General features: G+C 42.0%; 1 long non-coding RNA gene across 1 annotated transcript in view; it reads right to left on the minus strand.

Annotated features, from left to right (window-relative positions):
- The window catches only part of LOC111265280 (uncharacterized), a 22,289-nt gene extending 2,077 nt beyond the window's left edge, over nucleotides 1-20,212 (minus strand). Inside the window, exons 1-3 of the long non-coding RNA XR_002683360.2 lie at nucleotides 20,102-20,212; nucleotides 19,423-19,605; nucleotides 11,769-11,851 (exon numbers count right to left, since the gene is read on the minus strand). This is a non-coding gene — a long non-coding RNA (uncharacterized LOC111265280). The remainder of the gene's footprint in view (nucleotides 1-11,768; nucleotides 11,852-19,422; nucleotides 19,606-20,101) is intronic.
- Nucleotides 20,213-22,665: the final 2,453 nt, after the last annotated feature.

A 22,665-nucleotide genomic window follows, 5' to 3' on the forward strand; every position in this document is an offset into this window, starting at 1 on the left:
GAAAACGGGGATATAACAAGAGCTTTGAGATGAAATAGATAACGTAGAACCGTTATGCTGTAAGTCAGTCTATGTGGTACTCTGGAGGATTTGAATGGGGCATATCCACTGGATTCTATGTAACAACAATAATAATAACGACGGCGGCATCAACGACTGAGTTAAGGCCATCGATGGAATAGCAGTGATATAAGCCTGTGAAGTGAAATAATCGGAATGGTAGCGTATACGATGACATCCTGCCGGCCTGTTAGTTTATTCGCAAACGATCTCCTGTGCGAAACGCGGTGCGGATAAAAAATTGGCCCAAAAAAACCTTAATGACTGAGTGTTGTTGTGTTTGTGTGTGTATGCATGCATATGTGAGTGGCACACGATGGGCGATAACAAACACGTTATCGCGATTTCTCACATATGTGCAGACCAATAAGCATACAAAACGTAGAGGGAATGTGTGCGTGCAGCGAAAGGAGCACGAGATTTCTAGGCCGAAAAAGGGGGCAATAAGAAAATTGTCCAATATAAACATCGAACCATGAATACGACGTCGAACAGCTGACTGAGCGAAAGCGGTCTGTCTACGGCGGTGCGGATAGTTGACCTAACAGTTTTTCTCAGATCATTTACTAGCCACCACCATCGGATTGGGTGGCAATGAAGCGTTCATTGTCGACCGTATAGTGGCATCGAATGAATTGTCGTTTTCATGTGTTTTGTGCCGTTGGCGATTATAAGCGAAGTACGCAGTGGCGGAACGACGGACAACTACAGAGAATGTATCAGTCGATGACAAATCTTAAATGATAGACAATTGTAACTACGTAGATGGTAGTGGATTTAATGGAGCCATGTGGGTCACATTTAGGAGAACTTCTCTCAACGAACAAACATATAAGGAAAAAAGGACACACCAGGATTGTAAAACAGGACTTGTAGCAGTTTCATAGCTAAGCAGCGAAGCTGGCTAATTTGTTGTTGTTGTTGTTGTTGTTGTCAATTGAGATTTAAAAGTATTTTAATCTAATTGACATTTTAGTGTCTTTAATATGGTTAGACAAAAACATAGGCACAGCTTTTCAAGATTACTATCGTCGTTATGTATATATATATATGAGAGAGACGACTTTACATGCTAGAAATACTCTGAATTGTACGTTTGCTCTTAAATGGTACGGCGTAGCCGAGTTACCGACCAGCAAGGACGCGTAAAAAACGATGTTACGATATTTCACGAAAAAAAGCGCTCGTTCTAAGCCCATTAGCACGCGTGTTACCCAAAAATAATCTGCGCTTTATAACGTAAATATATGAAACAGCTTTATTGATGATCCTAATTAAAAATACTAGCAGAACGGCACGCCTCGTTACATCGAAATCTAAAACAGAAAACCGCGAGCTTTCCTGCGAAGGCCTTGAGCCTAATTTGACACGTGCGAGTCGAGACTTCGTTTTCATCATACATGAAAATATTCTCCTCTAAATAGCCCATACAGAAGATATATTTTAGCTGGTCTTATAAATTCGTAATTTAACATTGCTTTTGCGGATATTTTACTTTTTAGCCGGGACAGCGCGTTAAAATAAAGTTGAAGATATAGCCATAATTAACAGAGGCATTTTTATTTAAATAAGCACTCAATCCCGTTTCGAGTATGTACTTCAATTAATTTTGAAGCTGCAGTGTTACCATTGCGGCTCCAGCTAACGAGCGCCATCTAGCGTTTACATAGGTCAAAAATCAGCATTGACACAAATATACACGGGTAAATTTGAGGACTAGGGATATATTTGATTTACTTCATATTTAAACAGAAGATAATACCTCCAGGCACTCGAGAAAGAATACTTAGGGTGTGGTGTACGCCCATTGCAGCTTCGAACAAGCGGGTGCAGATGGAGATTTAGAGAATAAGCGTGCGTCGTACAATTAACGTAACTCACTTAACCAGAAAAGGCGAGGCGAGCCGTTCCTTGTGCTAGCCCTTCACCTTCCTCTTAGAATATCTCTATGATAGACTATATTTACCTCCAGCGTTGCTAAGCATTGTGACCCCACACATTTAGTAATTTCTGTCACGAAATAGTGTTTGGCATATCCCTATATATAAACAACGGGGCACGTATACGATTACGGCAAGGAGCTTTTCTGATTATTTGCACGATTTACCTTAGGCCTGCGTATCGTGCGCAGCTAACAATAATAGTTCTCTGACGCTTATGCTCACGTTTATCACATTTTATTATACATATTATTAAGGACGCCGTAGGTTGTTACCAGTAGAATACGTCATGTATCGAACCATGAGGACACGATTCAACTAAATAAAATGCAACATTAATTTACTTCTATGAGTATTTTGAACTTCTTCATGAAGATGAAAATCACCGAATTCGGCTAGGGAAGCTCAGATAGGATGCTGGATGTTTGGGCCCGTTCCTTAAAATAATTATGGTGGAAATTATTTGATCCTGTGACTGCATTGATAAATTGTGAAGATCCAAGGGAAATGCAGAAAAAGCTTTCATCAAAGAACCGGCTTCATCACGAAAAAAAGATCAGTTCAGATAGAAATATATCAACAAACGCCTGAAGGTTTTTCGATTGTTACCAGTGAAATTTTGTCATGAAATGACGTATTTCAGCGTGTGTAGTCATCTATAGATCTATTGACAGATTCAGATCTACTTCCGAATTGCACAGTTGGAACAATTAGCAATAATATTAAGCGTTGCTGTGGTTTGACCAGCGGACTGTATTTTTTGTGTGAGCTTTCATAATTGAATTTCGACGATTTTCCTCAGCGCTCTCAAAAATCGACGAAAACAGTTTCTCCAAGCCATTATCGTTCTGTTCGCATCATAATATAGCCGACTACCGTAAAATGTACCTGATAGAAAAGAAAGAGCGGTTGATGTGCAAATTCGGAGCCGCACTCCGTGCTAGCACCGTAGTACCAAGCGTCGTAACTGTAAGATTCGCATATAATATTTGTTCATCGGAGCAATCGCCGAACCCATGACCACGAGACGAAGCCACTTTCCCGTTCAGCAAATAGACGAACAAACGGACGGACGGCCGGGCGGGAAAAAGGAGAGAACATGAGTAAAAATCGTGGCTTCTCGTTCCGCTGCGGCGCTTCTTGAAAAAGAAGTCAATAAGGAGATAGCTTTGAATAACAACGTATTGCTCGCCATTAGACTTACGCGCGCCCACCGCCCTCGCCCCAACGAACGAGCCCAGCAGCCAGCAGTGCCATTACCACCAACTGTGCTCGGGCAACGACGGTTTTGGCAGGGGTAGCGTTGGCAGCAGCAGCAGGAGCAATTCAGAAATTCGGATAGAAGAAGAAGAAAGAGGCACAGCAGGTGTTTGCGCTCAGTGATCTAACCACCAGCAGAGGAAGAATAAGAGGATAGGAAAAACATTAAAAAATTATATTTTTGCCAAATAGACCGCCGACGTGACCAAAGTACATTTATAACCAAAGCATACACGCCCCACACACCCCCGCACACTCGACTCCGACTCCATGGACTCCCACCGTCGTTCTGCTGCTGCTATAACTAATTTGCTTACTGCTCTATCTATCTCGTTCTCTTTTTTCTTCGTCCTCTTTGCTGCCTTCTTACGGTTTGCCTTTCCCTAGGTCCCCGAGGCAGCCGAGAGCTTTTGGCCTCTCGCTGGCTCGGCTGGTCTGTCGGGTAGTCAAGAAGTCGCTGCGCGTTTCTGCACTTTGTACTTCCACATGCAGATAGTTACATACGGGCACTCATACGTTCTGCCACAGAAAAAAAGTGTCCCTGGCTTGTCCAAACGACGGCATCGTTCCAGTTGTAGCTTTGGGCGAATGACAAGTACTGCAATGGAATGGTCAGGGGATTGAAGGGGTCCAAGAAGAAAGTAGCACGATCCAGCTGACAAGGATGGCCTGAAGCCCGTCCAGTCGAAAAGATCCATAACGGACCAATAGATACTAGCGACTATCTCATGATGTTTAAATAGGGAAAAAGGAAATCAGCCAGTGAGTAGCGGGATGATATTAATGTCAATCGGTATCATCTGCTGAGGGAAAAAAATAAAGGTCGTTTGTTCTGCGCTGGCAGGGGCTCCGAAGCGGTAGGAGACCTAAGAGAGAATGACGATGACTCCCGTCGATATTCGCAGAATTACGGCTAATTTTTTAACCGATGCTTGTTTCCAATCCCTACCCCGCTTTTTGTACCTCTCCTAGTCTGAACCTCGAACTAACCCCCTATCGCCACAATAGTCGTTATCCTCCAGGCACCGGCAGGCAAAAGACATCGACGCCATGTAAGGAGTGGCCACGTTCACTATCCCAAGTTAGAGACCGGGCGCACACGTCGATCCGATCGTCTGATTGGATAGATGAGGCCTAGATGGTTTCTTGAGGTTACCTTCTGAGTCGTCGCTTGCTGCTCGAGGCTGAGGCGATGCATCGAAACGAAACAGCAATGGAAACACCAAAAAGAAATAGGGTTCCAGACAGGTCGAGGTGGTTGAGGGGGGTCACGAGAGGGAATTTATAATATTCTAATGAGATGTCTTGGGGTCGCCACTCCATTCGCCGGTTTAACCGATTGCAAGTTTCACAGCGAAACGAAAAGCTAGAAGAAGGGGAAAAGGACTGCGTGGGGGCGAGGGTGGGGATTTGGTGGAAGAGACATTAGAGTGTAGTTTAGGGATGCTTTGGGGGAGCGCGCATGGCAGGCAGCGAAGGCTGTAGCAGCAGCGGCGTGGTGGAGAGCTTGAAGCACCGAGCGGTATTTAGCGGACCTGGGGCGCCTGACGTTCGGTAAAAGTGGGACAAGCCGCGACGCATGAGCAAGGCAGCACGAAGCACAGAGGATCACAGTCTCCATCGAAACAATCGCAGCACCAGAGGCAGGAAAAGAAAATGGTGTCTGCGGCTGTGACTGCGGGCAGCGACGGTGACGGCAGCACCATCAGTACCACTGCTTCGCTTCTTTGCTCTGGCGATAAATTAATAGGCGCGTAATAATTTTGACTGTATAAATGGCTAAGAATGGCGGGTAAATAATGAAACAGAGGGGACCAGAGTTAGAAAACGCAAGAGAAAAGGAAAAACGGAGAGTTCGCGGTAAAGGAGAGAGGGGTGGGGTGGGGGTAAAAATATAACAGTCGGAAGAGAAAGACAGTAAGAAGCACAGTCATTGTATTAGGAAAGTCGTCCAGCAGTAGCTATATTACTACTGGCAGCGGTAATATTAAAAGAAGTAGCATCAGTAGCGGGGGCGATCTCTTTCCTAAACGAAGGCCCTGCACGCTGCGTTGCATTGCTAGCAACAATACCAATTCGTACCTAAAAAGGCCGTATTAGGTCAAAAATAAGGAAAGGGTACGAAGACCGAACTGTGCGCGGGTTTTGGGCAGCTGGAATATGGATTAGAACGGGACGGAAAAGGCAAGAGGATAGGAAAAGACACTGAATATCTACGGTGAAAAGAAGACAGAAAGGACGACGACGAAGACTGCAAACAAAAATAGTCGTGACAGGTACTGTTGATCGCCTGTTTGTGACCATAGATGGGTTTGCCAGGGCATAGTGTGCCATACAATACTGACTGCCTGCGCGAACGCTCATTACTAAAAGGAAGCGTAAAGTAACGTAGGCAGTTCAAGTCATTGGCAGAGAAACAGAACAGGTAAAGCTTTCTTCCCCTTAGCCTGATAGTGCTCTTTCTCCCGCGCATGTTTCTGCCGGACCGTCACATTTCCAGTCTTTTTTGCTCTCTCAGTGCCCTGTGCAATCCTCTGCAGGACTCTTTGCATCGGTCTTCCTATACTTCGACCCTTTCACAGCCATCATCGTTTCATGCCTCGCTGTCAACCACGTTATCCTCGGGTATTCCTCACCCGTCTGTCCTGATCCTTCTCGTTCGATCCTTTCCATTCAAACGTTCTATCTATTTTCTGCCTTCTACCTGAACATTATGTTGCCACTTGTCTCACTCTCGTTATCATCGTCACCGCTGCTTCGCATGCGCCGCTTTAGGGGCCGATCTTATTCAAGTGGGTGAGAGCTCAGCCTTTTTCTGATTTTCTTCGACCCAGTTCACTCCTCTATGCGATTTGCCTTGGCAGGCCGCCTGGCCAGTCGTTCGTTCTTTCGGCCGCTCGTCTGTTTTGCCATTCTATCTCAGCTGCGTTGCGCGTTGCGCCGGCGAATGGGAGGATTATTATGAATTAAATTTGATTAATAAATCCCATAAAGTCATCCGCCTCCACAGCAGCGGGCGGCGACTGCTGTCCTAGAAATCGTAATAGCAGCGGCGGCGGTAGTGGCAGCAAACGATTTAGAAGCAGGCGAACGTACGTTTCTCGCCCTAACGGCAATGGTGCGCCGACGACTTTGTCGATTTATTAAGTACCTACCGCCTGGCCACAGCACCCCTACCTCAACTTAACTCGGGCAAGTCGACAGCTACCACCGTGACTGTTTCTCACGCTTCAACTGCTGCTGCTGCTGCTGCTGCTGTCGCTGTCGAAAAGCTTTGTCGCGTGAGCCTGCCTTCTCGTCGCCGTAGCGCCGTTTGAGTCCACTCATTTGATAGGCAATGGCAAACGGGGTCGGAGGACGCGAAAGAAGAAAGATCTCCGAAACGCATTCACCGGAAGCGGAAGTATTTCTCGAATTTCGAATAAATCTGCGCACCCGACACGGGGTGCTATCCCTTCACCCTTGCCCCGTTCCTTTTCAGTGTCGTCGTTTTATTTCACTTCTGTTTGTGCCGGTTAAGTGATGTATCACCGAAGAAGTTACCACTACACGGTGACATTCTTCCTGTGTTTTTTTATCAGCTCGCCCTTTAGTGGATAACGTGATTAGAATAATATTGAGGCTTACATGAATTAGTAATACGCTTGGAATTCTTAAAGGAAAAAAATAATATCTTTTAAAATGCTACAATTGAAAACAATTAATTATTCTTTTAGCTTAAACGTCAAAAATTAAGTTTTAATTTATTAAATAAGTAAACGGCGATTATTTTACGAATTGCAAGGTATCCGCAAAAATAAAGTGTGTACATTGTTTACCGGGTTATAACTTCTTAAGTAGATTTTTCCTCAGAGTGTGATTCCTTAAAAGTCATAAATTGATGAAGATTAACTTTGGACTTGAGAAATTTATTTTAAATTGCTCTTGGAAATATAAAAATTTAGCAAAGGTACAAAGATAATGACAAGCTTCCGTAATAATAAAAACATAAGTTTGAAGCAAATGGAATTGTTCAGGATGCTTATAGAAAGGGCAATGACATTAACGAGGTCCACCAGCCAACAAGGAGTACTAAGGAGTTGTAAAAAAAAACCTCGAGTCAATCAAAACGCGAGCTCGGCACCAGAAGACGAAATGTCCGTCGCTTTTGAACGCGTTTTAAAATAAAAAATTCTATGGATGAAGCATGCAATCAATGAAGACGATCCAGATTGAAAAAAAAAACCCTTGCACACTATTATCGTGATGTAGCAGCATATCTTGATGAGAATTTTCCAAGCAGATGGGCTGGACAAAGGGGCAACTATAAATTACACTACCCTTGATCTCACGCCAAGGGATTCTTTTGTGCGGAAGTACCTTAAAAATGAAGTCTATGCCCCAAAAACTGATGACACTGAAAGACTTAAAAACCGCAATTTAGCAAGATTTTACCGCAATATTATATAAAATATCTGTTGAAGCTCGTGAATCAGTAGATCATCGCTATCAGAAATATATTTACCAGAGCGATAATAATTTTGGATAGTTGCGATAGAATAAAAAAAAATCTTAAAACTAAGCATATGGAAGAACGAAAGTTCTGATCATTCAAACCGTGTTTTAGTTTTTTCTTCCGGGACGCCCTGTAGAACTGTACCAATGACGGGGCATAGTTTTCACCATGTGATATTCACAGAAAATGCACCATATATAACGAAAATATGTAGTTACCCTGAGGCTTGTGTAAGGAAGACAAAATTAGTGAATCCCACCGTTCACATATAAAAGTTGGTATTTAGGCGGCATTGAGATCACTATAGCGTAAATCTATCTAGCGAACTTACCGTGAAAGTAAGTAAACTAGATCCAATCAAAGCAGGTTTTTAGCCATTGATCGACCCTCGGCCTAAAATGCCTCACAGAACCGCTAACAAGTGCTAATTAGCACGCATTTAGTATAAGCAGGTAATAGAGAAAAACCAAGACTAACTGCAAGCCTACCCAACTACGGCTTTAGTGTCGTTCCAAATAAAAGCAATTTTGCTTTTTCCTTTTGTCTCTCGCTGCCAGGGGCAAAATATTTTGTCATGATTCGTCATATTCTAAATGCTACTTTTACTAAAATGCAATGTAGCATTATTATATAGAGCACGAGTAATGTAGATCTGACATGAGATCAATTCCGTCCATGCTTCCCGCTAGGAGCCAAGCGTAGTTGAGCTCAAACGGTAGCATGGGCGTCATTCATCTTCCTGGTGACATCAAGATTGCCACCAGGTTTCACATTAAGCCAAATTTCAATGAACACTTTCTATGCCTAAAGTACGTATAGCTAGTTCGTTAAATGAAGGAAATAGGAAGCGTATTCACTGAAACTGTGTATGGTGTACATATAAAAAAAAAAGTCAAACACCAGGAGACATCAGTTAGTAAAAGATGAAACCAGCAAACGACAAAAAGTCGAACATTTAATGGTGAGAATAAGGATAATGTAAAAATAGACCATTATAATTTGTCCATCAGTCTACTACATTGGGAATTCACCAGGAATTCGTGCGAGGCATCAAAAAACCTTCGTGAGCCTGCCGAATGAAATAGCGATTTTAGGACACCTTCATTTCAATAAAACCGTTATTTTTTCTTCTAAAGCTAGAGTTTGCACCGTAGAAGGTTACAGGTATTGGGTTTGCGTAAGCACATGATGGTTAAAGGTGACATGTTAAGCTTCGAGCAACGCCGGAATTTCGAGGGAAGGCCGCTTGCTGCTCTTGAAAAAACAGCGCCAGCTAATGGGCTCCTGCCGCTTAAAGGTGCACTTATAAAACATCACTATAGAGATTATGTTATGTTTTCCTCACCAACTTTACAAAAAAAAGCTTCATTTGATGAACAAGCTGATAATTTCTTTCTGATTTATTTGAGAACTGCGAAAAATTTAACGTGTACACAATTCGTAGTTCTTTAGAATAACGGTAACATGACCGGTAGACCTCCATTTAACGAAAAGCTATAAGTCGCATTAGAATTCGTTATCGGTAAGTTGGTGATTCGATCGTTGCTCTTATGTCTTAGAGAGTAACGTATTCAGGTGATACTCTTAGGACTACATAGCGATGTAGGTTCGGACGTAGGCACGTTTCGGTTCGTGCTGCGGGCCGTCTGTATCATGGAGTGACCTACGCTAATGCTAGACGTAAAACTCGAAACGTATTGTTTTATGTCGTCCGGTTTTATGATGCTTGAAGCAGTAACGGGGCATCTGGGCGCCTGCACAGATAAATTTTTACGGATATCTTTCTGTTTCCTATTTACACGGCGAGGATGACGATCGTGACGGCCTAGCACTTAAAGAAAAAGATCTGTCCTACGAAAGAAACATCCTGCCATATTCTATGCCTAAAGAAACGGTGCCATTAAAGGTGCATATGGACATTGCGTGGCCACAACACCGAGCGCTCGAATCTCATGACCCACTGCAGTAATGAAATCCAAGCGGTTCCAGAGTCGGAAGCTATCAAGTATTTCGAGAGGATGGCCGGCCAATGATGAAAAGCGTCTATACATAGTATAATTGAGCCGATCATGAGGATGGGCTCTGCCAATGCTACTGTATGGACATCTTGTGTAACGCAAAGCTACTCAAATGATGAGATATGAATTGCTCGTTTTATCGGTTTTATCTTGGCAAAATCATCACAAAGAAAAATGTGCAAGAAACCTTGCCCTCAATCAACACCTATTGAAACCTAAGATCTACCGTGAAATTATCAAATAATATGGGCTTTAGAAATATACTGGTAAGGTGAAAAATCGTCTAACTGCTTAAACTAGCTTATTGTAAGAGACCTGGCATAGCCCCCGCTCCATCAGTAGATTAGGAAGAAAAAAGCTCAGCAGCAGAAACCAGTTTCTATTTTTATAGCTTGAGAGCTCAACATTACTACCTTGTATCTGTTTGTAAATGTTAAATCGCTCCTTTTAATTAGTCGATTTCTTAGTTGTTGTGAAGGGGGTTCGCGTCACTTTAATGAAAACTGAATCTTTAGAAAATCCATGAAGTGGCAGCCATAACAATACTGCGGTTGTCTACCAGTACGAGATACCACTAAAAAACAAACACTGCTCCCCCTGCTTCTGTCGCTCGCTCGCTCGCTCGTTTTCTCCTCGTACAGCTTCGTTGTGATTGGACCATACCAAGGCTACATGCGCGTAATTCTAAAACCATGTCTCATATCGCTTCATTTCAAATTGGTACGAAATGATGCCCCAAGAAATCTACGTGAGAAGGGGCATCTAGAACATGAGTGTATCTACATTTTACCACGAACACGGCACGACGTATACGTACTAGCGTCAATACGGGAACCGAAGGGTTTTGGCAGAACACTTCTATCCTAGTTAAGATATCAATATCTATGAAGAATCTTGAATACGTTCAGAATATAATAGCATGTGGTAGCGTTCTTTGGCTTGATGCGTTATGACGACTAGATTTTAAAAACGCACAATCGCTTTTTGAAATACAATTAAAATATACAAAAGAAAAAATCGAAGTATTGTATATCGTGTGCTTGTTACAACACTTCGCTCCTGCTATGAACACCTGTAAGGAAAAAGAATCACGATAGATACTACGTTTCACTAGCGTATTCCATTATTACGTTTCTCTCTTAAAGACGATCGCAATTGCCCGTTTCTATATGCAGCTGTGCATCTGCCCGCACTTGTCCACCATGTACAGTCTAGTTGAAACGACCGTTAGCTGCAAAATAACGGGGCTTGTAACGATTTTTTCGAGAAAAAAAACTTTCTTTTCGGTGGTCGTCGATTTTTATGTGTGGGAAACTCTAACGCATACCTGTTTCTCCAGGGAATGTTTTGTATCTTAACTTCGAGACGGTAATTAACATAGGCCCTATTGTGCGATACTTTAAGCTGTTGTTTTTTTTTCATAACATCCTTATTAGCCATCGTAGTTTCAAGTTGTCGTAAATTGTGGCAACCTTATTCGAATATATTAACACTTCTTGAGATAAGCTTGTCTGATTGCAGGTAAAATGCGAGAGTTTTATCAGTCTATCGAGGAATGGCATGTTCCCAGAGATTCAATTGAGGGTTATTGTTTGAAACGGCGGTAAAAAAATTGTCATAGCAGACAAAAATTCTGCAGCCGACATTTGTCGTATTCGTCTGCACCATGTAGGCTTTAAGCTATTGTCAATACGCCTATTTGTCTATCTGTTGGTCCAAGGGAATCTGTGTAGACGTTCCTATCCGGACCAAATATGAACAGGAACATTGAAAGGGCTTCTTGTTTAGAGCTTCGATTTCACGGTAGATTTAAAGCCACTTATATATATCAGCGAGCCATCCGTTTTACCTTTCGGAAACCCATCTGACTATGGTATAATATTTTTAATACATTGGCGTGTAGCTTTTGATTCCGAGTAAAATAGTCTCTAGATGCGTGCCTAAATGGGCGGCTGAAGAAGAAGTGCAATAGATCTTCTTCTTGTAATATACTACCTTCGAATTTTATCGAGCAGGCAACACATCATTTCCAGGAAGTCGTTGTGGAAATCCGGTTTACTTTATCTTCAGTTCTTTCCCTGGAAGGATCAATTATTCGAAATCAGTATTAGCAAATTCATCTATTCGTTTACATTTCGAATTCATAGCCCAAACGTAAGATGGCCAAATGTTGAAAGCTGCTGGGGTTATAAAATGGTTATAAAAAATTATCTCATTTCCACGACTTTTTAGGGAAAGTTTTACGGTCGTAAGGAGAATAAATTTTTGTCAGTGGATGTATGTCAACGTTATATGAAAATCTTCGGTTTCAATCTGTGCGTGTCTTCGTTCAATTTTTGTAAATAGCCCGCCTACCATCTGAGTTGATTACGACCTCTACACAATTGATTTGTATCAGCTGCGGCCACAATCGGTTAGTTTAAGCCGCAGGCCCGAATGAAGAAGCTCAGGAGCCTGATTCAAGCATGACCGACCTTCTTCTTTAGTTCACCCGGAATTTATTAAAGTGCGTCTAATGTGTCCCGAATGCCCCTTAGTCTATCCACAAAAATAATGTATATATAATCGTTTTTAGAAGAAGCCTCAGTTCAGAAAGTCCGATGTACAAACACTTAAAGAATGCTTTATTGAATTATCAATTTTATTCACTCACATCCAGCTTTGTTCCTTTATTGGAAACAGGAAATCTTAAGAACGTTATTTCAGTTTTCGAGTGATCACAATTTCTAGCTGTGCCTTGAGACCCAGACTAGCGAGTTTATATAAACACTTGTAAACTTCAGGTCATTTGTTATGTTCTTAGATCAGTCGTTCTCAAAATAATGATACTGTGGCTCAAATACGCTGAACTGCCAGAACTTGTTATTACCAGTTTAGCTACTTCCCTTTCGAAAGTCACTGGTGCAGCTTTAATACCAGTGGGAAGGTAATGATATCTCAAAGATCTTCTAATCTATTAAGTTAGAATTTATGCGTTCAGTGTTTATATTTTTATGGGAAGGTGCGCTTCTCTTTGGCCAACGGTGAAGGAGTTATCACTTGTTTAGTTCGCCACACACATCTCATAGAAAAGCAAGTGGATAGCGGTGGTTCTTCGGATCATTATTTAAGTCAGTGAAAAATTTTTCTTACTAAAACAACCGGAACAGCATATTCCGATCGTGTTAGCCGCGTTCTCAAAAGTCAAATAGAACGGGCGTTGCTTTTAGGAATACTGGATGGTTACTTGAGCCCAGTTTGAAATAAGCTTTGTTTTTTTGTAAAGTCTTAAGCCTGAAAGAGATACAAGTGCACGCTTCCTGTTGAAATCGGCTATAACTTCATGATGCTTTTCATCAACAATTTACTGCGAAACGATCTTATCGTCGCCAGCGATAAAACTGTAAAGTCCGCGTCGTCTGAAGGTTGTAATAATCTAAATGATTATCGTCGGATGAACTTATCCCACGACAGACTTCATTGCCTCCGCGAGACGGGTGCCAATAGTAATTTAGCCACAAGGTCAGTGGAGACCGACACTCACAATTATGTAGAAAAGGGCAGATTTGGGTTCGGAAAGAGTTCGATGCAAACGGACAATTTACGAAGAGGGAACCTTGTTCTAACCAAGATTTCTAGCCGTTCTCTGTTATACGACTAGTGGTTTTAGCTTAAGCTTTCGAGGTTTACGGGCTATTTGAAACACTATAACGATGCGAGAGAGTATTCAACTTGGGCCCTCCATTGCCCTTCAAAACATACTTCGACCGATAATTAAGATAGTAACTCTTTTTTTCTACAATGCCCTTTTGCTTTCTAAAAAATAGCATACATTCATAAACTTGCTATATTATTTGCAGAACTTGACCTCATTTTTGTTAGTCGCTTTGGATAGCTTAAAGTTGTGCACAGTATCTAAAGTTAGTGATAAAGAGTATGCATGGTCTTTAAATAACATAGTCATGATCATGCGTCCATAGTTTTGACTGTGTAAATTAGAGATGTTGATCAGCGATAACGCTAGCTTCACCGATCTTTACTTCAAATTGCCTTTCAATAAACCTGATCCTAGTCACGTTGACGTTCAGGCACAGCCAGCATAAGGGCTCCAAAGCCGACGCTGCCTAATGGTTTCCATTTTCTTAACCCACTTAAATATCGCCCGATATCAACGTTCCGCATCACAATTTCGAACTAAATGTCTTTATTGAGAATGCCAGTTTGAAGACATACGACATTATTGCTAACTGTAATATTGTATAACGCCCCCATGGTCTGGAGCACCGTACCTTTACATTTCTGCCGAAAGACAGAAAGAAACCCGTTGTATCCATCCTTACCTAGAATGTAACATCTTTTCGAAACGCTTCCGTTTCTAGCTTAACATTTTAGACTTTACTCCTAATAAACTTCATCTACAACACTTTAGAATTTTCATTCGAGCTTACAATTTTTATATTTGTCCGATCAGCTTTTACTTTTAAGCATTAGCACTTTTATTAGAAAAACTTAACTCCACTTTATTATGTTTGCAATAGTATGAGTGAATGTGCGCGACGCATGCGTTAATAACAGCCCACTTTTTGAATAAATGCGGTTTAGGTTTGTATCGAATAAATTACAAATTGACAGTAGCAACTTTGTTTTTTGTCGCGTTTGGTGGTAGCGGCAACGAATCAGCCCTGGCAGATGCCTGGATGTTGGCGAGGAAGAAAAGACAGAAGCAGGCCTTCCTCTTGAGGCGGAAATCATCGACGCCGCGGCACCATCAACCAGAATACACGGCTTGGGTCGCCTTTAGATCGCCATTAAAATCGGCTACTTCGACGGCGTACTTCGAGACGGTCATGGCACAAGTGGCGTTTGTTCAAGATGAAGCTGTTTGAGAGACTTTCGGAAAATGTGGTCGTTGGTCCATCAGAGTACTCTGCACGCAAGAGAAGACAGGGTCGAATTCAGTTTTCGTATCTTCTTCAATAATAAATGTTTTCTGGCGGACTGATCGAGGTCATTGTACGCGTTCGAGGGGACGACTGAAATGCGTGCGAGAGCGATACTTTCGACAATCACCTCAACGTGGCTGCTTTGGCAAATTTTCAAGCGCTCGCGCCACTCTCCCGAAGTCCAAAAACGTGGAGCGGGAACAGAATCTGCGTTCGCGAGTGGTGGCACGGGAGGCTACAAGTGTCTAGCAATTGGCCACAACTGCGAGGAACAGAGTTCAAGAACCATTGCAGGACGCCGCCTTTGTCAGAGCGTAAGTTGCATGAACGGGCCCGCTAATGAGCCTCCACTAATGTTCGAGGCTCCACTTCTTTACGGGAAGACAGTTCTGGAAGATTCTGGAGCGGATGTAAACGTAACCTCTCCGCAGCTAGTGGATAAGCCGCGTTCGTCGAATGCCGCAAGGCTGTCGGAGTTCGCACTTGCATGCGATACGCAGCGCATTTCGCTAAGAGTTTTTGGCTGGTTAACGCTGCGGTCAGGCACGGGCCGGAAAAACCGTTCGTCACCATTGTCAACTTCACGAAGTATCGTAGGTAAGCCGATCAGCATTGTAGGGCAGTTAGGGGTACGTCATTATTATTATGAGTGCAACAATGTGAGCAGCAGTCTAAACAGGACACCCAATCACGAGATTCTACACTGTTCTTTGGAAAGTTTATACGCATCTCTGTACAGCGTTTTGAGCGCGGATGCGCGGGGCCGGTGTAAAGTACTGCTCGAGAACTTCTCATCAGGGTATATCCCATCAGGGCGGAAAAATATATCGAGTCTGAAAAAATGCATGGGTGGCACCAATGAACGGGTCATTTTCGAAATCCAAAAGGTAGCATATCTATGTCACAGAATCACGGCTGCTCGTGAAACAGTGTCTGACCTGATCGACTAGGGAATTTGAACTTTATGAGCCCATACTTTTGTTGCCGGGTGCGTCTTACGCCGCTAAGCTCGCTCCATGTCGTAATCTTCGCAAGGGACTTCGTTTTGAACGTTGACCACTACAGAGGTCATCCGCTGCGAGAGTGCGCGTTGGCGCGTCATCACATACGCTAGCCGTTACTTGAAAGCGCCGTCGAGATATTCTGGCCGTATTTTTGTGGACAACGCTCAGAACATCACTACTTGTCCGTAGCGTAAACGATATTCTTGACGGCGCTATCTGTCCCACTCAATGTCAGCGCCGGAATATCGCTTCAAAAAAGCAAACTTAGCCTTCATGTACACCCTGAGGGGGCAAAGCTTCCCTCGCCGCGGTATCGGTCGACTAATATCCCCGCTTAGTCCCGTGCCGATTCGGGGGGCGACGTTGGCTGTGAATTGCTCATTTGGGGACTTCGGCGCCATCGTGTCTGACAATGAGTTCGCGACGAGCCTGGGACTAGTTCGAAGAAAACCACATCAAACTCATCGACGGCTGTCGGACACTCACGGTATGAGCCGTTCAAGTATATGATCCGAACGCTTATGGAAAGACTGCGTTTCCTGGTCACGGAAGGACATAGATCGCTCCAGAAGCCGCTACCCAAGTAACGGCGTGTTCACTAAATACGTCCACGAGAGCCTGGTAGGGACGCCATTCGAAGAGCTCCTGGCTTCCGTGCCGCAGTGCCTAAGGAGCCTTTCGACTGTAAAAGGGCCGAGAAGCAGAATGCCCTGGAACTTCGCCAGAGAAAGGACTTCTCCAGAATCGGCTGCAAGATTTGAAGGCGTGATTCATAAGATCAAGGATGACTTTGGAAAACATTTTTTACTCTAATACTTTGAATATTATAGCTATCCATGATGACGACGGTGAAGAAATCACCTAAAAAGTCATGTTCCAAAAAAAAAAAACTGATTTTGCTCTTTTGCAACTCTTTTGCTTATTTGAATATAAACCTTATTATTTCTGTCTGACGCCTTTTGGACAAACTCTTCAGGAGCATTTTTTGTAATTTCGACAATCTTCCGACGGATGCTCTGCTTGTCTTCCAGCCGCTTGCTTATACACAAGCAACGGTCCTAGCTTTATTTTTCTGATTGCCCATGAGGACAATACAGGACAATATTTTACTTCAATTCTAAATATAAATTTGAATCTTTACTTTATTTCATATCTTTCTTAATATTTTGCACTAACGACTTGAACGGCTAAAAGTTTCAACCAGAAATATGGCTAATAGACATTTACAATATAATGCTAGTTTAGCGTATTTGATAGGCTTTCGTCGAAGTTACGACGTTTCTCTCGACAGCCAGAAATCATAGCAAGGTTACAGGTTGCGTTCTTGGTAATTTTCCATATAGTTAAATTTGTTTCATCTGTCAAGTGTAACGCCTCTGAACGTTATTGCCGCATCTCGGAAAGCGGTGCAAAAAATAGAAGAGACTAAGTCAGAATTTAATGCCGCATACGTGGGTAGCGTTATGACCACGCGCCCACTAAATCATTAGGTTCCCTTGCGGATGCCCAGCTTCGTATTTATCACAACACGTACAATTGACCTCGAACGGCAGGACACTCGAAATCTCAAGCAGTAGTTCTTGGAAACAGGATAATCTGAATAACTATGCTTTTAAAACCAAACAATTTAGAAGATCTAAATTGTTGCCGTGAACCTAAATTTCTTTCTTGGGTAATCGTCGTCATACAAAGTGAGTCTCCTCGGCGTAACTGTCTAGGTTAAAAAGTAGGTTTTACAAAGTACAATGCTTTAGCAACTTCAGATAGATGCAAATCATTGGGTATCTCCCGTTGCAACATTGCGTAGGTTCATCAGTAAAGCTCGTGCCGCACGAGTCATGTAGAATTTTAAAGCTTATTCTTCTTCAGCAGAAAAACTCTAGGTCTAATCATATTGTTATCAAATAGTTTTGACGCTTGCCATAATTTACCCATGGCTATATCTAGCGCATGTAATAGATCGTCTCTTGTGGTCGATATAATAGCGTGTCGGTATCGGATATTGTTGCCATTCTTCTGTATTTTCGAGCTCTAGAATAAACTAAACTCTAATTAGGGTATTAAACTTTTCTAACACATTTAAAGGTATTCAAAGGTGATCTCCCACTAGATGAGATCGCACCTCTTCTTTTACAGCCCCATAATACTTAGTAGTACATCAACGTGTCTCTAATGTACACCGGCTAGAGCACGCCTTGTAAATTGTTTTTTGTTAAACAACTTGGAACTTGAAATGTGGGAGTGCCTAAATATGACATAATGTTTTAGCCCTTCCCTTAAGATTTCTAGCCGAATGTCTATCACTACGGCCCGTTTCGGCGCCGATGCAACTGTAGGCTTCGTTGCGCCTTATTTCGTGACGGACAGACTACGTAGTAAGTTGAAATATTCTAGTTCGTTTTTCTATTTAGCTTACGGAAATATAATGTATTTATGAAAACCTCCTCTTTAGGAGATCCGAGTGACCTATATACTTAATTTTTGCTGATTATTTTTATGTGCTACTTATTTAGTCAGCAGTATAGTGCCAGCGTAGACGGATCAGCGCTGCAAGCGCCCTCTTTTCGAGTTATTAATCCATCAAGATCTTGTCGAAGGTGAACCTTCTCTAAAGTGCTCTACGAAAACGCTGCTGGAGTTCAATGTAGAGGTTGTATATCTTTTCAACGGTTGATGAATTCATATCCAAATCAACATATACGTTCATTGAAAGGACGGGTTTTGTGGCCGGGACCATATCGGCCCAAAATGATGGCACATGTGGACCTAATGACACCAACTTAGCGGTGATTATTTGTCTGTCCAAAGGGTACCTTTTCAAAGCAAAGAATGGAAGCAATTAAGCATCCGTATACGATACATACATCATTTGTTATCAATTCTCTTTTCAATTATATTCACAAACGCTAGTTCTCTATCTTGCAACTATAAGTGGCACCAGCTGCCACTGAACAACCCATACAAGGCCCATACAATTAGTTCATGTCCCAAACACAGAAAATATAATACGCACCTTATATCCAATTAAAAAAAAAGTCTTTGGGCTCTAGATACGTAAATGTCGATGTAATAACGATAACCGTTAACGCTCGACAGTATTTTAGCATAGCATACGGCTCGTGTACGGACTTAGCTTTGGCGCAATAATGGCGACGCTGAGCACTTCGGCAAGCATTGTGTTATGTTGTCAGTTAGTATATCTTAATCTTATGTAAAAACTTCATTAACCTTGTCTCATTTAAAGTTATATTTGATATTCTCATATATATGATATATGGAACGGTGTACCATTAAGGACCCTTTTGCTATATAAGCTTCATTTAATCGGCAGTGGCATACCCTATCGTCAGTTAGCCCATAGAACTTCAACTAAAGGAGATTTTTTTTTGTTTATCGATCGAGCTGCATCCGGTAAAAACTCAATCATTTGCCGATGGCATATAACCAAATACACTTAAAGTAAATATAGTTATAGTTATACTTTTGCTTGTTGATAAAAAAAATTCTGCTTGAAAGCTTCTCTAGTTACGGGAGATCCATTTCTTCTTAAGATTTTGGCTATGAAATGTATATGTATACGCAGTGGTGATTATCATATTTATGTCTAGTTTATGGCGAAAAACCTTGTCGCACATCATTCATTGATCCTGTCGGAAAATCTACGAGGCAGGCACTATTGGATCAACGCTGGATGGATTAGCGTTGTATTTTTCTAGCTGTTACCTGTACCGAAACGCGGTCAGCTCTTTCATGTGTTCGACTGTACCCCCAACACGTTCCTCTGAACTCGGATTGCACATGGCCTCGGTACGTACGACGTGAGCGCTCAAGAGAGGACCCTGACTGAAGGCTCAGATACAAGTGCTCGGAACTCTAAGAATATCTCGCAGCGTGATGATAACATTTCTGAAAGTAAAAAGATCCGCGCCAATTCTCAAAGCAAGTTGCGACCAGTAAATTTCTATTGCTGCATTATTATTTATCTTACATGTTGAAGACAACTTCGATTTTGGTAAATCTAATACACAGAAGTAGAAGCTAGTCTACATGCATAGGCCCTACAGTTTCATTTGGTTTTCAAACACCATCCGTTTGCTGTTATCGAAAATGAAGTACTTTTACTAAGAGCCTCCGTTTTCGACCGTTTTTGAGACATCGGCACATTAAATGCGGTCCAAGTCAGCTTATTGTCAGTCTCTAGAAAACATGTCTGAACACTTAAAGTCAATACAGTTATGGAAACCTGAGTTATACTGGAATATTCAGCAGTTAATAGAAATCAAGTCCACATTTCTTTTATGGGAATGTGAGTTAGAAAAACTTAGCTTGAAGCATGTAACTACCAAGACATAGCCCCTTATTGCTATCAAATTAATGGCTTGATACATGTATATTAACTCACGCCGGACTTAAACCAGGAGCTATGATTTTTGGCATTATTCAAAAGGGGCCCTTTGCATAACTGGGCGAACGGCATTCTCTGCCAAAACTCGTAAAGAACAGCGGAGTGTCACTCCCGACACCCGGTACCAGACGCCATGTTTTTTCCATTAATTGGCGGGCTTTTTGAATGTAAGCGGGCTTTTTGTTAACTGAACTATAGAGCGGTATGGCAACAATCTGCTGTACTAACCATTTAGAAAATTAACCCAACAATGGCCGGATATCCATACTCCCGATAGCAACGCATCTGCCGTTCGAACCACACAGCTTTCATAGTTTTTGTTTGGGCGTTAGTAAGTTATGCTGTGTTACACAAGCGTACCAAAAACAAGAGAGTATTTGCTATATTGTTTCCTCCACTTCCCTAGTAGTAGAGCAGTCATCTAGCTACTTTGCTATTATTCGCTAAGGTGGCTTATCATGAATGAATGACGAAATGAATGAATGAATGAGGAATGAAGACAATCATACAGAGCTATAGTGCTTCAATCCTGTTACAGCCTTTGGAACCTTCGAAATTATTGAAGATAATGGCCATGCTCAGATTTCGCTTTTTTCATCGACACGTCGCGTGATACTCGGAGTTGGTCACTTGAGCGTGCCCGTTCTTAACAGACCAGAACCCCGTGTCAGTTTTTTGCCAACGAGAAGAATATAATTTAACCCAATAAAAATGTCAATGCGAATTTGTCAAAGATGCGAAACATGTCAATCGATAGACAAATAGTAAACAAACATAGTAAATCCTCAAGAAAATATTTGTATTTAGACCTTATGATATAATACTAATAATGGGCATAATATTAATAAAATATGGGATGAGTAAGTACGTTATGGACATGCTACATAGATATAGCCTGTTTTGATATGGATCACTGAGGTGAATAGCCACAACAAGTTTATCCTATCATGTTTCTGTCTTTGTCCTAGTTCTCTCTGTAGGACAACTTGAATTACTGCAGTAGTGTGATTGCGAGTTTACTTTCCAAAAGACCCTGATATCAATCAGTCAGATTTCGGTGGCGTACGTCTTCTACTACGAACCGTACCTCATTATGTTACTTAATACTTTCTCGGTTCTTTCCACGCTTGAGAAACAGTAAAAACCTCTGCCAAATGAGATTTTACCTATAAGTTCAAAGCTGTTCTATGTAGTTACGTCTCACCTTTTTTACATAAGGAACTCTTTGTACTTGGCCGAAAAGTACGCCAGATTGAAAAGGCGTTCGGAGCCGAATCGTACAATTGGGAAATTTCTTTTTGTCTTACATTATCCCATACTGGTATGTTTGCTTCGGTACGTTAGATTCGGCGGTTGAAACCTCAGAGAAAGGAAAAAAACGAGGTTTGAATCAAGTTCTTGATGGCTGGTTTGGAACAGGTCTGGGTTCATAGAATCCAATTCCTGTTATCATTTCGGCATCGAATAACCCAAAATCTGTTGCAAGGTTCTCTTCATCGTCTGAACTCTGCGAGAATCAGCTTGTGAGACCTATTAGACTGTGGGACGGGAAGTCCTTATTTATCTCCGGTAATGTCATGGTATTCCACGAAGCAGTAACCAGTATATATATACACTAAATATACTAAACTTTTAACAACGGTACATGGGGAAAAACCATATGCCTACGTGACATTTTTAGCGTACCTTTACTGAATGTTCAGTGTTACCAGTTCAACGAAACCGGGAGAGCACATTAAAAACTGCCCATTCATCACAGTAATGTCGCACGGATATGGCCACTAGATGCTGCTGAGTCAGGATAATTTCCCTTAGATTCGATCAAGAGGAGATGCCTTCTAAGAGATTTTGGATTGCTCTATACCGGGATGAGAATGAGGAATTCGATTTTAGGAAACTCATGTTGCCGCTCCGAACTACCTATCAGAAAAACCTAATCTGAACGTGATGAAAAATCTCTTCGGCAACCGACAGCGGCAGAATACATCGAGGCAAATCCGGCTGCACAGAAGCTAGCAGGACGAAAGAAATTAAACCCGGGTTCGCTGTTGAAATCCAGTTTCGCTAAGCTACACTAAAATATGGCTGCATAATTTTACCTTTCACCCTAATCACTAAAATTAGCTTCGCAGAACTACGGAAATATTTGAGCCCTATCTATGGGTATTTATGAAAAAAGCTAGAATATTAAAACGCTTGGCGCTGTTTCCCAATTTCATGTTATGCATTGCATAACCGTATTTAACTATTCTGTGGATAACCGAAAAAAAGTTAAAGTTACTAATTGAACAAGGCCGGATTTTATAACAGAAATTATTCATAAGAAATATAATGTACTGACTAGAGGAGTAACTAAAGCACGTTTTGCAGATAATTGAGTGCTCAAAAAGATTCTCTAGGTGCTTCGATCGTGCTGGATGACACCAACTTTTCGCCTAGTCACAGCTCTCAGGGGATCTTGGAGCACCATTCTTCGTTGGTTCGTGATTAGTATACTTGTGATTCAAATGTATCGTAGAATCGTATGCAGTCGATTGAAGCTCTGCACTGAGACTTTTCCT

Source organism: Varroa jacobsoni, unplaced genomic scaffold (genome assembly GCF_002532875.2).
Source record: "Varroa jacobsoni isolate VJ856 unplaced genomic scaffold, vjacob_1.0 scaffold_951, whole genome shotgun sequence".
In the NCBI taxonomy this organism is placed as follows: domain Eukaryota; kingdom Metazoa; phylum Arthropoda; class Arachnida; order Mesostigmata; family Varroidae; genus Varroa; species Varroa jacobsoni.